Here is a 13,821-nt window from a genome sequence, read left to right as displayed (position 1 = left end):
ATAAGTGTTACTACGTACATACCTTGATATCATTTCCAGGCAGACTGGTTTTGCATGGAGCAACTACTGTTTAGCACAAATCAGACTTAGGGAGACCTTACCAGCATTTTATAGATACAGTCTGTCAGGCATTAGTCTGTTTCCCAGATTTATTGTCAGAAGAGCAAGACCGGGTGGGGGTTGATAACAAAAGTATTTTCAGTTATAGTTTATTTTGTGTATTAAAAATATCCAGAGGAAGAAAATGTCTCTTGACATTATGTTCTTTAATTTTCATTTTCTAATAATAATAATGTTGATTTCGTGTTTTGTTTGTGCTTCTCAATCAAGATTAGAATTTTTTTTCTTAATGTTGCAGTTGAATTTTCAACCGTACAAAGTAAAGGGACCTTGGGGCATGCAGTGATGCCATAATTTTCTACTACTGCATTACCAAAGTGTGAATCCTTCTAAAATATATTATTTTCAGTACTAGGTGTTGTGTCGTGATAAATTAGAGAACTGCACTATATATAATGCTGATTTTTTTTTTGCCATGGAATCGTGGGAGGAAATTTATAAATATGGTGGCAGTGAACTTTTTTGTCACCTGTTAATCAGAGGATGGAAAGTATTACAAAGGATGTTAGTGGGTCATTACTAGGGCCTGGACTCGCAGGATTTTATAACATAATTTTAGGCTTTATAAAGAGATGATTTAGCCCTTTTTAGGATTTTTTGCTACCCTTTATTTTTAATGAAATCAATCACAAATCTTTTCATTTACATGAGCATCAATACTGCAAACACATTTTCCTTCTCATATTACATGTTTACTAAACTTAAAGCATACAAAAAACACAATTTTTAGAAAATACAGAAAATTAATAAAAACTCAAAGTTCCAGTTTTTAAAATACCAAGTTAAAGGTTAGCACACAAAACAAAATCGTCACTTTTTTAAGATGAAGTCTTGCACAATGAACAACCATGTACAATCCCACATTATCTGTTGTGAAAGATTCCCTATTGTCATTCAACACATTTTTGTATTGAGAAAAGGTTTGTTCCACACAACATGAAATTATTGGTGCATACTACATAGATGCAAGTTCTTTAGATCCCCGTGGTAATTCTCCACTTACGTTTTCTCCTTGGAGAGCTGCAGATATGTCCTTCATCTTCACATATCCAGGATTTCATTCCAGGACTTTAGAGACCTTTGAAGAGAGTACACCGCCGAATGCCCCTGGTACTTCATTCTTTGAAAGTGTTTCAGTGATGTTCATTGCTTCATTTATTGGAAGTGATGCACCTTCCAGGTGTTCAATGCTAGCAGGAAAGTCAGCGAAGTTGAATTTTATGAGTGCAAGAGACACACTTCATCTTACACCTTACCATCTGTTGAAAAATGGGAATCCTTAACAATGCATTGTCGAAGTAAATTACTTTTTGCGGCTTTCACTGTAGGCATGTTGCAGCAGGAATAACTTGGACTAGCTCTGTTCTGTTATCTTAAACGGGAATCTGTTCGATCACAACAACAATGAAATTTCGGAAAAATTTAAAACTTGTCATTGTTAAGCTATTTCTTTTGTAATGCCAACTTTGCTTCCCTTTTTTTTCTCATGCCCTTTCCCTTTTCTCATTTCCTTTCCCCCTTCTGTGTGTGTGAGAGAGAGGGGGGGAAAGATAATACGTTTTCATATTGCTGTACAGTTAACAATGTGTTCACTCTAAAACAGAACAAAGTTTCAGCATTTTTTTGATATTTTTACATTTATTTAGCCTTTATTATAATCTTAACTAGTCATTACAAATGGACTATGCACAAATATCTGAAAAATGAAATACGAACTTTGGGTAATTGGAAATAAATGGTGCCCATATTGAATGTTTTTGTTTCTAAACCTGGAAAGTTGATAGTGTGAATTCACGTCAATTGTAATAGTACCTAATAATCAGAAGTAGATAACTGCAGAAATGAATATCATGAATTTTGAAGTTTATAGTATTTCACTGGATTTTAGTGATTGTTCTCACAAAAATTAAATTTAACCATTCCAATATTAGGTGGTCTGTTGTGATATCTAGAAGCAAACCTTATTCTTGAATTGTTAGTACTTATTGGTTTTTCGATGATGGATAAATACTTCCTTTACCCAAACTGAATAAAATAATGAAAAATCGAAATATTCTGAGAATTACGAATAAGTATTAACTATATACCTTGATTGGAACAACATGCTCTGTGTTACTAAGACAGAATACAGCCTGTACCTGCGTCAGGTGGAGTTAGAAAAAATATATTAGGAATGGATTGTTTTATATAGTGCGCTTGGTGTGTGTTTGGTGGAAGTATTTTGCAACCACTCTTGATACAGCCTACAACAGGCCTCAATAAGCATTTGTCTGAATCAATGCCAAGGGAAAAGATAAAGTATCAGATGAGCCATGCCAGCTTTTGTGAGAGCAAACTTCTTTTCTTCCATGATTTATGTTGTATGTGAAAAATATCTCTCGTGAAATGTATTACAATATGTTCTTTAATTTTAACTTTTGTAATAACAATAACATTGATTTCATATTTGATTGATTGGGTTGGTGGTTTAAGTCCATTTTATGCACAGTAAGGCTAATCGGGACTGCACCTACAGTTTAAAGTGGGATCCGAACCGCTATGTGCCTCTACCGGGTATCAAACCTGGAACCCTTTGATTACAAGGCGACTACACAATCACCGTTCCATCAGGGAGGCCAACATTGGTTTCATGTTTCTGTACATATGGGAGCCATATTAACAATATTTGTCGCTCGGGAAATAATCAAAAATTACACTGAGTATTGGAAATTCATAATGTAATTATATAGGTGCTGCTCCACTTATGGACATTTCAAATGCTTTCCATGGAGATACCGCTTCTTGGATGGAACTTGTATCACTAACGTTGAATTTTCAAGCAATAGTATGACCTGCCCTCTTTCCCATATTCGTCTCGCTTTTTTCTTCTTCTACAGAATAAAGAAGGTGGCTACAAATGTGAAAGGCTTGGGAAGCTAAACATAGCAGAGAGATGGGACAAGGGGCTTGCATGGATTAATGACTCAATGCACAGGTTGATATTCCACCTTAAACATAGCAGAGATATGGGACAAGGGGCTTGCATGGATTAGTGACTCAATGCACAGGTTGATATTCCACCTTGGTTGACGTAGCAACAGCTTTATGACCCACAACTAAGAAAGGCTTTTCTTAAACCTGAATTGTGCTGTCCGTTATCTGTGAAATATAATTTTTTTGTCACCTCTTGTGTTGCCAAAATGTGTGGTGGTGTTCAATGTTTGTATATTTGTTACCTTTATTCACAGTGACGGTCTGCATTATTTTGTGTTACTCTACAATTTACTTACTCCTTATTCTTCTCTTGTTATATATCAATAGTGACTATATGTATGTTATATACTATACACTAAATATTTTGTTATTTATTTCACTATAATAATAGAATGCTATTACATAAAACCAAAATACTCCATTACGTTTATAGTGTCTTATTTTACAATAAATTGTGCCTTGGTCAGCATTTTAGTGTTTTATTAAATTTATATTTTGTCTTATTGATTCTTATTGGTTTTTCGATGATGAATAAATAATTTCTGAACTCTGTGTAGCTATCTATACCCATCCTTTATTTTACAGATATCATTCGCTGGATTACCGTGACTATATGACCTGTACCTGAGTCAGATGTGTACAGAAAATGTAATAGAGATGGATTATTCGTGTATTTTGGGACTGAAGTGTTCCAGCCAGAATTGTGTGTTGGGCTTCGGGTGACTCTTACCAGCAGTTCAAATACAACCTACAACAGTCGACCAAATGCCTCAGGAGAAGATATGGGGTTAAATGAGCCAGGTGAGGGCAAAAGTCTTTTCCTTTACAATTATCATTCACGTTAAAAATATAATTTTGAAACTCATTTGTATAACCTTGTGCTATTCTGTGTGTTACCTTTGTTCTTTTTCACTTTTGTATTAAGAATAGCACTGGTGCATGTTTCTGTGTGTAGTGCTCAACCAAGAACAGAAAATTCCTTGAGAGTTGTTGTTGAATTTTCAATGGTAAACAGGCAAAGAAGCTTGGGAAATACACCGAGGTACTTGTCACGTTCCGTTCCTGCATGTTGTCTTCTGCAATTTGTTGTCCATTATCCTTTGCCAGGGTGTACATCATGATCAAGGGGAGAACTGTACACAACAAAAGTAGACATGCATTGTTGAATGTTATATAAATTGTTGACACTGAATCTGGGGTGGAAGGTTATATTGCGCCTTGGAATTGGAGCATTTTTTTCTGCAGTTAATCCGAGAGAAGTACAGGGATTAGGTATATACTACAGTGTTATCACTAACAGACTAGGCTAAAACATCTGAAAATTAAAAATGTGAAGTTTGGTTAATTGGAAATGTTTGGCTCCCATATTGAGCCTTCTTGTTTCTAAAGCTAGAAAGGTAATGGTGTGATTACAGTAAACCCTCGTTAACACTAATCCCAAGGGACCGAAAAATCAAGTTTATGTTAAAAGAATCCGTGCTAACCGGGGATTTTCAGTTTTGTTTGCAGATCTCTGCCTGTATGCTTCCTCTTGGCCCATGACTCCCGTCAACTTGATGTTACTTGTACTGGCTATGTTTTAAAGAATAGAAAAACATATTCGAACACATTGTTGATCTAAATTTGTTGGTCACAATACTGTATAAGTTAATTGTTGACAAGATGATAGAGATTGTTGAGCAATTTCTTCTAGCAGAGGAACGACAGAAAAAATTATGAAAAACTTTGAAAGTTCGTGTTAAATGATATCTAATGAGACGCAACGGACTAAAAAATAGTTCGTAATTCGTTGTAACCAAAATTCGCGTCAACCGAAAATATTTAATACATCCCTGCCAGGACCACCATTTTGTTCATGTTAACTGAGTGTTAGTCTTAAGCGAGTTTGTGTTAAGGAGGGTTTACTGTATTACTGTCAATTGTATTTAACTAAGGGCTGAAGTAGATAGCTGCACAAATGAATATCATTACATTGGAAATGTATCGTTATATAATCAATACCAAATTAGTATAAAATTGGACTTACTTACGTGAGTGAGTATGAAGTTTTGAAAATAACGTTTCGGGGTACAACTTCAGGTTCTTATTTTCTCTAGGCACTAATCATTATGCCACGTAACGAAGTGTTAAAAAGGATTAGGTTAGAGGTAGGATTAAGGAACATTAAAAATGTATGAACATCCAGGATACGGTTTAGCCAAGGCATTAGTAAAATGGATTAGGAAAATGAATAAAGTTACACAGTTCAGTAAGATCCTTGGAAGTTAAAAACTCCTTTTAAGTTAAAAAAGTCATAGAAAAGTTAGAACGCAAAGAAGGATTAAATCAGCAGTTTCGACGTGGTTAATTTGTACCCTAGTTTGCCCAGGGAAAAAGCCGCAGATTGCCTACAGAGATGGTTGTTAGAAAAAGGGGTTGATATAACTACTTCTATGTTAACGATATAAGCTATATAGGCAGAAGGAGGAGTTAACAATGGGTAACCTGGTATCAGGAATCATAGCCAGCATTTTTATGCATTATATAGAAAAGGCAACCCTAGAGCAAGTAGGGGATGTTATCAAATGTTATGGGAGATACATAGATGACATTCTACTGTTACAGTCTTGTTCTTGCAAATGAATTTTGACACCATGCTCCATGTTAATTTTACGGTCTTAATTTTCATTTTTGTTGTAATAAATTGATTTTATGTTTCTGTGTGTTTGGCTCAACCAAGAAGTTATGGTTCCTGTCATATTTTGTTGTAGAATTTTTAACCGTACACACTAAGGAACCTTTGGAGATGCAGTAGTGTATTTGCGAAGCAATCCTGCTCCTGAATTGTGAAAATATGTTTCATTGTGCAATATATTGTTGCTTTTATTCAGTGCCAAGTGGTGTATCGTGATGAAGAGAACCGTATCTGTGAAAGTAGGGACATAATGTTCAATGCAAGAGTCTCTTGCCTGTCAACCATATGACTTGTAGAAGGGATTCCAAGTCTTCGAGAGCTAATATCACTCTTATTAGCTCTTGAAAGCTTGGAAGTCTTTTCACAAGTCATGTGATCAATAGCCCAAGAGAATCGTTTTCATCATACGTCGCCAGGAAAGCTTCAAGACATAATGTTCAATGTTTGTCAAATTTTTGACAACGAATCAGGGGAAGGAAGTCATAAAAATGGCAGTGATGGGAAACACATTGTCAGCCTTGATTCAGAGGAGACTGCAGGGATTACCGAGGAACACCATGGTGTCTTCACTAGCGGACTTTTCTGAAATATCTAAAAAAAAAAATTAAAAAAATGGGATGTTTGGTTTATTGGCAATTGACGACTCCCATATTGAACCTTCTTTCTTCTGAAGCTAGAAAGTTGATGCAGTGATTACATATGTCAACTGTAATTTTAGTTAACATGCAATAGATAGCCACAGAAATGAATGTAATTATCTTTGGAGTTTCTATGTATAGACTGTTTTTCAATGAATTTTTAATCGTAAATTTTCTTTTTTTGTTGTTAATACTTACTAGTTCTTTTGATGATGAATAAATATTTCCCTTACTCACATTATTTGATTGAAAAAGTGAAAAATCTGATCTTTCTGAGAATTACTAGTAAGTATTGCTATGTACCTTGATTGGAATATAGTTCTCTGTGGTGCTATCTACATGCATTCTTTCTATTGCAAATAATTCACTGGATATGTACAGCATACAGACTGTACCTGAGTCAGATGATGATAGAGAAAATGTAGGAGGTACGAATTATTATTATATTTTGAGACTGAAGTGTCAGTCTACCAGCAATTTTTAGATACTGCCTACAGCAGGCCTCAAAAAACATCCCCTAATGCCAGAGGATACAGTGTCAGATAAACCAAGCAAACTTGGGTAGGGACAAAAGTATTTTCCTTTACAACTTATTAATACACACAAAACATGCTTACCTATCCATATGCCTGTTTATTGCATGTGATAAATTTCAATGACTGCTGTCACCATCTGCATGAGAACTATAAGTGAAAATTATCACTACAGTATAAAAAGATTTTATAAAATACTTAAAAGTACTTACGTTTGTGAGTACATGATTTATATGCAACTACGTTTCGGGATATAACTAATCCCTTCATCAGGTAGACATACTATGCCAATTTAATTATGACATTGGCTGCATCAGACAAGACGTGGATCAAGAGGTACGGTAAAAATAATTAAAAAGGTTAAAAAATGACTTAAGGCTGCTGAACGCGTAATAGTGAATTTAATTCGGGCATCTTGTTTCCCCAGTTCGTCAAATAGTTTCCTGAAATATTTATATCTCCTACCATTTGATCTAGGGCAGTTTTTTTCTATGAAGTGCATGAATACCCCCGATGCGATCCCCAAAATAGGGTTGCCCATGGCTAATCTCTCTTTTTGGATGTGTACTTCTTTGTTGAAACTACGAACTGTTGAAAATTATTTCACACAATATAAAAAGGATGGAAAAGAAAGGAAAAACAAAACTGAAGATGAAAAATGGGTTTACAGTATTACATGTTCCTGTAATAAAGAATATTTAGGTCAAACTGGCTGGAGCATGAAAATTAGATTGGGGGAACATGACAAAGATATAAAAGAAGGAACACCAAGAACCGGACTGTCAGAACACACGATTGAAGAAGAGCATGAAATTCAGAAGCGGGATATTAGGATGGTTGATCATAAACCATTACATAGAAATGTATACGAGGCAGCTTATATCTGCAAAGGAGGAATAATAAATTAAATATAGAGGATGGGAACATTGACGAAAAGTGGATAAAAATGTTCAAAAGGTGGGACACAGCAAGGGAATAAATCGGCTTCCAGGTCACCTCGGCCGTGATTAATGCGTTTTGCAAAATAATAGATTTCGAGTTAGATATGACGTAACCCAAGGAAGTAAAGGGGAGGGAAAGGAAGTAAGAGGAGAAATGCACCGCACCGCACAACTTCCGACATTCCATAAGAGGCCTCCTCAGTCTAGTGCATCGAGCCACTCCTGAAAAAGTGGTTTTTAACATGTTCCGAGTATAATTGTTTTAGTGTTTTCATGGATACACCCATCAGGATTTTAACATAATGGTAGGAATAAGGCACTATTACGCATTCAGCAGCCTTAAGTCATTTTTTAACTTTTCTCTTGATCCACGCCTTGTCTGACTCAGCCAATGTCATAATTAAATTGGCATAGTATGTCTACCTGATGAAGGGATTAGTTATATCCCGAAACATAGTTTCATGTAAATCACGTACTCACCAACGTAAATACTTTTAAGTATTTTATAAAATCTTTTTATATTGTACTGATAATTTATATTACGTGAGTGTCGCACCTGCCTCAACATAATTATAAGTGAAATTATGGAAATTAATTATTCGATAATCAAGCAGTATGTGGATAGATAAGCACTTTTCATGTGTATATTAATATTGTACTGTATCTAAAGTCCTGTATCATGAACTAGTCTTGCATTGTCAAAATATCTCTCAGTATAGAATTTTGAAACATGTGAGACTTGTGTTTGTAGATGTAATTAGAGTCTGAATGTGTGAAATGGCAAAAGTAAACTCCACACCTTAAATAATATATATAAAAGTAATAATAATCTGTGACGCGACAGTCCTTGAAGGGCCTTGGCCTATCTCTCAGCTGCCAGTCTCCCTCCACAATCCTGCCTAGAGGTGTGGAGATCTGCAACCGGTAAGGAGGTGACGTAGGGTCAGCACGTCGAACCCTCGGTCGTAGGAGATACCAGAGATCGGGTTATGCTATGCACTCATAGCTCCCCACCAAACACCAAAGCTGCACCCACAATTCTCGCACCTTGGTAAACAACCAGTCCACGGACAAACCCACTCCCACCAGACCCATGGTCACCAACGACCCTAACCTACCCCAACACAACCAAAGTGTACTAAATTTGTCCAACCACAATCTCACCCCTACCGAAATTGATATTCTATCCAAAGGCCTCACCTTCTGCCCCACAACTCCCCACAACCAATTCCGTCTCCTCTTCGATATCCACACCTTTGCCAGACACCTCAGATGGCAACACTTCTGGGCAAAAAACCCTTCCCCCCAGACCACAACCAATGAAACCCACTCAAGCCTCCTCCAATTTTGCCCACCATCCTCCCAAGACCCCTGCCCACCAATCACCCCCTGGAAAGATACATCACTGCCATAATCTCCACTATCACTGACAGCTCATTTCTTGACAACCTCCACAACAAACCCAACTTGAATCCCTCTCAAGATAAAGCCCTTCAAGATCTCCGCCAGAACCACCACATCAAAATCCTCCCAGCTGACAAGGGATCCACCACGGTGGTCTTGAACTCTCAAGATTACCTGGCGGAAGCCACTCGCCAGCTGGCAGACTCCTCCACCTACAAAACCACGACTGTCAACCTTTCAGCCACACACCTCAACAGAATCCAGGACTTTATCCACACCCGAGGTCCCCCCGGAGGGCCTGACAGCCTCCACCATATCCATGCTCATCCCAGACAACCCCCGCACCCTCACTTTTTACCTGCTGCCCAAGATCCATAAACCTGGCAACCCTGGCAGACCCATCATATCCAGTTACAATTCACCTTCTGAAAGAATCTCAGCCTTTGTCGACTCCCACCTCCAGCCTCTTGTTAAAGCTCTGCCCTCCTACCTCCGGGACACCAGCCACTTCCTTCAGAAAATTAACACTCTCCCACCATTACCTGCCAACACTATCCTTGCCACCATCGATGTTACTTCTCTCTATACCAACATACCTCACTCCCACGGCCTCAGCTCCATAGAATCCTTCCTCAACAACAGACCAAAACCCCACAACCCCAGCACTAATTTCCTGACCCATCTAGCTCACCTTGTCCTCACGTGCAACAACTTCACCTTCGAGGACAAGCACTATCTCCAAATCCGGGGCACAGCCATGGGTACCAGAATGGCCCCATCCTATGCCAACCTGTTCATGGGCAAAGCTGAAAAAGAGTTCCGGGAGACCCAATCTCTCAAACCTCTCCTCTGGCTACGTTTCATCGATGACATCTTCATGCTTTGGATGCATGGAGAACCTTCCCTGACCACCTTCCTAGACAAACTTAACCACTTCAGCTCCATCAATTTCACCTGGACTCACTCCACCAACCAAATCACCTTCCTGGATGTGGATGTGCACATGAAGGAAGGACATTTGGAAACCTCCATCCACATCAAACCTACCAACCATATGCAATACCTACACTTCTCCAGCTCCCATCCGTTCCACACCAAGAAAGCCATCCCATTCTCCCTAGCTCTCAGAGGTCAATGCCTCAACACCTCAGCCACTTCCCGACAGAACTATAACCTCCGCTTACACCAAGCCTTGACCAACCGTGGATATCCTTCCACCCTGGTTACCAAACAAATATCCCGAGCTGCTTCATACACCCACCAAGAAACCTGCCACCAATCCCCCTGCACTTGTCACCCAATATCACCCCCACCTCAACAAAATCAGACACACTCTACTCCAAAACATCCTGGTCCACCACAATCCACCTACTCACAATCAACTCGCACCTGCCCACAAATGCAACCGCCCAAGGTGCAAAACCTGCCCCATATTTGTCACTTCCCGCACCCTCCAGATCCACACTGCCACCGGCAAATTCACCCTCTACCCCAAAGGAACCTGCAACAGCTCTAACCTAATTTATATCCTCACGTGCACCATCTGTGGGAGCTTCTACCTGGGGGAAACATCCACAGCCCTGAACCTCCGCATCAACAACCACCGCTCCTCTACCCAAAATCTGGACTTTGCTGTTGCCATTCACACCAATCACCACAATATTCCTTTTAATGACTGCTTCCAGGTAGCGATCGTCCACTCCTTGCCCCAATCCACCAACACCTCAATACGTAGAAGATGGGAGAGGGCCTACATATCGACCATGAATGCAACCACACCTCCAGGCCTGAACAAGGCCACCCAGTAACGCCCCTCATCCCCTATCCTCACCCTCACCACCACCTTGTCCCAACCAACCCCCACCCCCCCACCACTCACAGTTTTCGACAAGCCAGGCGAAAGAACCATTTTTTTTGTGGTACTGACAACCCTTTTTTTTTCCCTTCGGGACCTGGCAACACTGCAGGTCATGCTTACTCTTCTCTCTAGTCACTTAATTATACAACGTCTCTCTACTCCTGAAGATGTGATATACCATCACGAAAATTCAAATTTTTTCTTTGTCCGGTGAGTGTTTCCTCTCTCCTCTTTCACTTTATATATATATATATATATATAATGGATAAAAGCAAGGAGGGCCAAAAGGGCTAAGTAAAAATCAAAGAAGGTAAAAGGAAACACTCACCGGACAGTAGAAAAATTCAAAATTTTCGCTAATTTCATAGCATCATCGGTGTGAGGAGAAATAGACGGGACCGGAAGTTGGGGCACTGCAAAGTTGCCAGGTCCCCGTCGAAGAAGAAGTGGTGCGTAGAACGGAAAAAACACTGTTTCGTCACCAGGCTCGTCGTAAACTGTGAGTGTGTAGGATGGGTGGGGTGGGCGGGATGGCTGGGATAGCTAAGCCCCGCGACAGGTTAACTTTGCAGCAGGTTTTATGTATCAATCCACTCTAGAGCGGCACTCAGCATCCCTGTTCCAGTCTCACCTTAACCGCTGAGCTGTTCATATCACAGACAGTGAGAAAATCCGCAGTATTGCAGCGGAACTATTTTCTGCGCGCACGTTTGGGTCTATATATGCGAAAAGTTGCTGCAAGGTTAACCTGTCGCGGGGCTTAGGGAGGGAAGGTGGGTGAGGGGCGGGTATTACTGGGTGGCCTTGTTCAGGCCAGGTGGAGTGGTTGCGCTCATGGCCGATATATAGGCCCTCTCCCATCTTTTGCGAACAGAGGTGTTGGCTGGTTGGGGTAGGAGGTGGATGATCGCTACCCGGAAGCAGTCGTTGAAACTGATGTTGTGGTGGTTGGTGTGTATGGCGACAGTGAAGTCCAGGTTGTGGGTGGAGGAGCGGTGGTTATTGATGCGGAGGTTGAGGGCCGTTGATGTTTCCCCCAGGTAAAAATCACCACAGATGTTGCAGGTGAGGATGTAGATAAGGTTTGAGGCATGGCAGGTCCCTTTGGGATGGAGGGTAAATTTGCCAGTGGCCGTGTGCACCTGGAGGGTGTGAGAAGTGATGAGGATGGGGCAGGTCTTGCACCTGGGGCGGTTGCATTTATGGGCAGGGTGGTGTTGGATGTGTGGTGAAGGAGTGTTGTGGACCAGGATGTTTTGGAGGTTGGGGGGCCGTTTGAAGACCACTCTGGGTTTGTCGGGAAATATGTTTTTGGTTTCGGGATCACTGTGGAGAATTGGGAGAAGAGAGTGCAGTGTGTGCCTGATTTTGTTGAGGTGGGGATGATATTGGGTGATGAGTGCAGGTGGGTTGGTGGCAGCAGGTTTCTTGGTGGTAGTGGTATGTGAGGCAGCTGCACTCTCTTCTCCCAATTCTCCACAGTGATCCCGAAACCAAAAACATATTTCCCGACAAACCCAGAGTGGTCTTCAAATGCCCCCCCAACCTCCAAAACATCCTGGTCCACAACACTCCTTCACCACACATCCAACACCCCCCTGCCCATAAATGCAACCGCCCCAAGTGCAAGACCTGTCCCATCCTCATCACTTCTCACACCCTCCAGGTGCACACGGCCACTGGCAAATTTACCCTCCATGGTGATTTTTACCTGGGGGAAACATCAACGGCCCTCAACCTCCGCATCAATAACCACCGCTCCTCCACCCACAACCTGGACTTCACTGTCGCCATACACACCAACCACCACAACATCAGTTTCAACGACTGCTTCCGGGTAGCAATCATCCACCTCCTACCCCAACCAGCCAACACCTCTGTTCGCAAAAGATGGGAGAGGGCCTATATATCGGCCATGAGCGCAACCACTCCACCTGGCCTGAACAAGGCCACCCAGTAATACCCGCCCCTCACCCACCTTCCCTCCCTAGCTATCCCAACCATCCCGCCCACTCCACCCATCCTACACACTCACAGTTTACGACGAGCCTGGTGACGAAACAGTGTTTTTTTCCGTTCTACGCACCACTTCTTCTTCGACGGGGACCTGGCAACTCTGCAGTGCCCCAACTTCCGGTTCCGTCTATTTCTCCTCACACCGATGATGCTATGAAATTAGCGAAAATTTTGAATTCTTCTACTGTCCGGTGAGTGTTTCCTTTTACCTTCTTTGATTTTATATATATATATATATATATATATATATATATATATATATATATAGGATAAAAGGATGGAGGGCCACAAGGGCTAAATAAAAAGTGAAAGAGGAGAGAGGAAACACTCACCGGACAAAGAAAAAATTCAAATTTTCGTGATGGTGTATCACATCTTCAGGAGTAGAGAGAGACGTTGTATAACTAAGTGACTAGAGGGAAGTACTGTCAACCCCTTTTTTTTTCCTTCGGGACCTGGCAACACTGCAGGTCATGCTTACTCTTCCCTCTAGTCACTTAGGTATACAACGTCTCTCTCTACTCCTGAAGATGTGATACACCATCACGAAAATTTGAATTTTTTCTTTGTCCGGTGAGTGTTTCCTCTCTCCTCTTTCACTTTATATATATATATATATATATATATATATATATATATATACACACACACACACACACACCAT

General features: G+C 40.5%; 1 long non-coding RNA gene across 3 annotated transcripts in view; it reads left to right on the top strand.

Moving 5' to 3' along the window:
• LOC145988260 (uncharacterized) overlaps positions 1-13,821 on the top strand; it is a 57,759-nt gene that overhangs the window by 34,655 nt on the left and 9,283 nt on the right. For all 3 annotated transcript variants that reach the window (XR_014441719.1, XR_014441720.1, XR_014441721.1), the window contains exon 2: positions 3,679-3,894. This is a non-coding gene — a long non-coding RNA (uncharacterized LOC145988260). The remainder of the gene's footprint in view (positions 1-3,678; positions 3,895-13,821) is intronic.

Source organism: Lepisma saccharinum, chromosome 5 (assembly GCF_977018435.1).
Source record: "Lepisma saccharinum chromosome 5, izLepSacc3.1, whole genome shotgun sequence".
In the NCBI taxonomy this organism is placed as follows: Eukaryota; Metazoa; Arthropoda; class Insecta; order Zygentoma; family Lepismatidae; genus Lepisma; species Lepisma saccharinum.
This window is presented reverse-complemented; position numbering and strand designations above follow the sequence as displayed.